This window comes from Propithecus coquereli, unplaced genomic scaffold (assembly GCF_000956105.1).
Source record: "Propithecus coquereli isolate 6110/MARCELLA unplaced genomic scaffold, Pcoq_1.0 Scaffold121, whole genome shotgun sequence".
Classification (NCBI taxonomy): Eukaryota; Metazoa; Chordata; class Mammalia; order Primates; family Indriidae; genus Propithecus; species Propithecus coquereli.
The window spans coordinates 1695990-1700922 of NW_012136192.1; the positions used below are offsets into that span (position 1 = coordinate 1695990).

A 4933-nucleotide genomic window follows, 5' to 3' on the forward strand; every position below is an offset into this window, starting at 1 on the left:
AGTTGCCTGGTTCTTCCAAACAAGAGAAGGCCAGGAATAAACTAAGGAATGTTTAAAACCTAAACCAATATATTGATTGCTGTGAGGTCCTGAACTGAGGACACTCCCTTAGGCCACCTCATAGTAGCCATGGGATGGCCACCTGTACTTCTCAGACTTATGAATTGCTATTAAAAAAGATCAGCCTTATCCTGGCTAGACTATTAAGATGTGGATTTGTAATAGGCATCTTTAAATAACTGCATTCAGACACTTCCTGGGGTTTGTGATCTTGGAGTAGACAGTCTTGAAAAGTACTCTTTTGCCAAATATCTATTAAAAGCCTGGCTGAGTGGAACAAAATTTGAGAGTGATTTTGAGAAATAAAAATAGATTCTTTAATTACTGATGATTAAAAATAACACATATTTAGTGCAGAAAATTTGAATACAGAAAAGTATAAAGAAGAAGATAAAGGCCATTGGAGAGTCTGTCACCCAGAAAGGACAATTGCTAACATTTTAGCAAACTTCCAGATACCTGTCTATGAAGCACATACATACACACAATCCAAGCTGGGCACGGTGGCTCACGCCTGTAACTCTCAGAGAGGCCGAGGTGGGAGGATTGCTTGAAGTCAGGAGTTCAAGACATCCACATAATCCAGATGCCAAGCTGAGGCCTCCTGCATTTTACGATTTCAAAAAGAGTGTCATGAACTCCTTCTCTTTGCCGTGAGGGAGAATCCATTTTCTTCCCTGTGATCTCCATGAGGCTTAAATGCGCGTGATTGCCAATGGCTCTGACTTCTGACTTTCCCTGAATCTTGGTTCTTTACTTGGTTCTTTAAATCCAGTTTAGTATTGACCTAAATGAAGAAATCAGTCATGTTCTTCTCATACAAGTTCTTGGGGTGTGAAACAGACCATAATAAATGGGGATTACATGGCAACAGGGCAAATAACTAAAATTCACCATGTTATTCAGTTACATTCATTTCTTATTTCTCCTGTCCACACTCTTTTCTCTACTCTCCTTTCACCCCAAAATTCCTTTGCATTTCCAATGCACGATGATTTAGTTGTCTCTCACGTGACTTTGTACCTGGCTAACCCAAGTCCCCAGGGCCTCACCACCTTCTCCTCACAGCTTATGAAGGTATTTTACTGAACGAATATAATACTTTTTTTTTAAGTGGAAATCTAGTGTCTAGTGGTACAACTTTTTAACCTCACTTTATTACCATACCAATAAATATAGATATGCATTTATAATGTCCAAGAAAGGAATCACATACAGCTATTTGCAAATATATTTGACCTTTTTATTCTCCCAGAGCATCTTTCAGGCCTAGTGTATCATGGAGCACACTTTGGAAAATGCTGGGTAAATTCTATTAATAAACAAAATAAAAATATAGAAGGAAGCAAACAGCTTTGTAACAATAGTATCCTATACCTCGTGACCAATCCCCTAGCCAGTAGGGAATTTGCTCACACTCAGTAACGTGGCTGAGTGAAAAAGGCATTGAGAAAAGTCAAAGGCACTATTGCCTCCCAAAAGTAGGATACTTAGAAAGAAAACATTCCTCAAAGCCAAAATAATATGAGGATGGCCTAGGTAAAATATTCTTTTCTTACTGGTTATAACCCACTTATTCTTTTCTTTTTTTTTTAAATTTTAAGGGGGTATAAGTGTTTTATTACATGGATAAATTACATAATGCTGAAGTCAGGCTTTAGTGTGCCTGTCACCAGAATAGTGTACATTGTACCTGATAGGTAAGTTTTTAACACTCTCCCCTCCCATCTTCCCCTCTTCTTAGTTTCCATTTTGCCACTTTATGACTGTGTGTACCAGTAATTTAGCTCTCACTTATTCGTGAGAACATGTGGTGCTTGTTTTTCTATTCCTGAGATACTTCACTTGGAATGTTCTCCAGTTCCATCCAAGTTGCAAAAGACATCATTTCATTCCTTTTTATGGCTGAGCAGTACTCCATGGTATATATGTACCATGTTTTATTTATCCACTCATTAATTGATGAGCATTTAGGTTGTTTCCCTATCTTTGCAATTGTGAATTGTGCTGCAATAAACATTCAGGTGCAGGTGTCTTTTTGTAATGATGACTTCTTTTCTTTGGATAGAAACCCAATAGTGGGATTGCTGGACAGAATGATAGGTCTCCTTCTAGTTGAGAAATCTCCATACTGTTTTCCAAAGAGGTTGTGCTAATTTACAGTCCTACTAACAGTATATAAGTGTTCCTTTTTTTTACTACATCCATGCCAACATCTATTGTTTTATGATGTTTTAATAATGGCCATTCTGATAGGGGTAAGGTGGTATCTCGTTGTGGTTTTAATTTGTATTTCCCTGATGATTAGTGATGTTGAGCATTTTTTCACATGTTTATTGGCCATTTATCTATCTTCGTTTGGAAAACTCTGGTCATTTCTTCTTCCCATTTTTTAATAAAGTTATTTGGTTTTCTTCTTGCTGATTTGTTTGAGTTCTTTGTAGATTCTGGATATTGGTTCTTTTTCAGATGTATAGTTTGTGAATATTTTCTCCCATTCCATATTCTTAAAATTCTGGGGAGGTCCTTTACTTTAGGAAGTCATCATAAAATTCTCTGCTTTAGAAATGTTAGATGTCATCATTTCTCACCTCCATACTCCTGTAGCAAGGTGCTCATGTGGCCAGCATGGCCTTGAACACACTGCACTATCACTGTCTGTCTGTGTCTGTTCCTCTAGCTAGATAGAGAGTTCCCTAAGAAGAGGAAACATGGCTGTGGACCCCTCTTATCCAGGGTCTTGAGCTAGTCCAGCTCATCTCCTGGCATAGAGTAAGTACTTTTAAATTGCCATGACTTAAATTGAAATTATTTTTGGAGTATCTAGTTAAGTGAAAGTATAGAAATTACTTTTACAATAAGTAAAATAAAAAAACTTTTAGTTGCTTAGAAATCTCTACATCTTTTTCATCTCACCTAAACTTCCTGTAAGCTTTTTTTTTAAGGAATTAAAAAATTCAGCAACTAACTTTTTTAACTTATAAATGACAGGATAAACAAAAAATTCCAAATGGAACTAGAAGGAAGAATTTGACCTTTCAAACATTCGACTGTAAGCTGAAGGAAATACGTTTGCCAATAGATCAAACAAAAATAAGAATAAAAGGAAGAAATGGGAAATGCTAATTGTACAACGTTTAATAATTTCAAGGATTAATTTGGTTAAATGCATCCAAATATCATAAGGTATAAATTCAGGAGATTAATAGAACATTTTGAGGAAAAGAATATTAATAATTAGCATAAAACAAACATAATCAATAGCACTTTTTTGTTTTTTAGAGAAGATAAATTTTTTTACAGACTTCTAGAAAAAGTTACACAAACTAAATTATTTAAAAGTAAAAGAAAAAATTATGAGACAATGGAAGTAATTAAGGGAGGGAAGGAGGGAGGAAATATCTTTTTTATCCCCAGGTGGCTGCCAAAGACGGCTGAGGGGCAGGTCCTGGTGCTCGGTGGAGGAGGCCATCTCCTGAGCTGTGGCCAAGCAGGTACTGCTGGGCAGAAAGATGGTGTTCATGTGCTGTGAGGACATCAACATTTCTGGAAATTTCTACAGGAACAAGTTAAAGTTCCTGGCCTTCCTCCACAAGCAGATGAACACCAACTCTTCCTGAGGCCGCCTGCCATGTCTAGGCCTCAGCCACATCTTCTGCCTGTCCATGCGGGACATACTGTCCCACCAGACCAAATGAGGCCAGGCTTCCCCAGAATAACTAAAGGTGTTCGATAGGATCCCACTGCTCTATGACAAGAAAAAGCAGGTAATAGTTCCTGCTGCCCTCAAGGTTGTACTTCTGAAAACCTACGAGAAAGTTTGCCAAGCTCACAGGAGGTTGGCTGGAAATTCTAGCCAGTGACAGCCACACTGGAGGAGAAGAGGAAGGAGAAGTCCAAGATCTACTGCCTGAGGTAAAAACAGCTCATGAGGCTATGGAAACGGGCTGAAAGGAATGTGGAAAAGAAAATTGACACTACGCCAAGGTCCTCAAGACCCATGGACTCCTGGTCTGGGTCCAGTTTATTCCTCGTGCCTGCCTGGCCTGCCCTTCCTCCATCACAGCCCCGGGATGTGGGGGACCCAGGGACAGACATCCAGGTGCCACAGGCAGCCTGACACTTAGGAAGCTGGGGACAAGGAAAAGGCCTTAGTTACTGCCTTCCTATGAGGTTACTTTCGACAACTCTAAGAGTTGTACAGACATAATTTGTCTATGATCTACTTGTTCATGAGAGAGTTTTAGAAAATTGATAGTAAGATCAACCAGTTACTTAAGTTTCAATATTAGGAAAGTGAGCTGGAACACTGATGGGAGGGGAGGCCTGCCTTGTGAATGAAGGGCATCACAGAATCTTAAAATCTGTTTTAACTTCCCACCTGGTCATATACTACATTCTGCAGCTATTAGAATGTGAAAAGACATTTATGGGGACAGTATGAGTTTGGTGTACAAAGGGTATTTACAGACACACAAACTGGGAAGATGTGCAACTAAGGAGTTACAGGTATTGTCCTTGCTCCTTCCCTGTATTTTGTGATCAGAAACAAATAAACTACTTTCAAAAAGAAAAAAAAAGATGGATGCAGTCCCAACTCTCATGGATCTTATTGTCCTGTGGGGGTATTTCTGTAGTCCATGGAAGAGATTAATTAAATCAGGTAAGAAACCAAATAATCAGAGAATATTTGACCTAATCATAGTGTTGGCAATTACTTTGTGCAATCCTCTCATATTTACAGAAAATAAAGATGAGGCTAAGAAAGGATCAGCATTCTAACTTGAGTTTCCTGGCCACATATTCTGATAGGGATTATAATCTCAGATTTGGGAACCTGTGTTTCAGAAATGTAAGCATGAACTTTAAAGAA

General features: G+C 38.5%; 1 pseudogene; it reads left to right on the forward strand.

Annotated features, from left to right (window-relative positions):
- The first annotated feature begins 3424 nt into the window (after positions 1–3424).
- LOC105827482 lies at positions 3425–4215 on the forward strand (annotated as a pseudogene).
- The last annotated feature ends 718 nt before the right edge of the window (positions 4216–4933 follow it).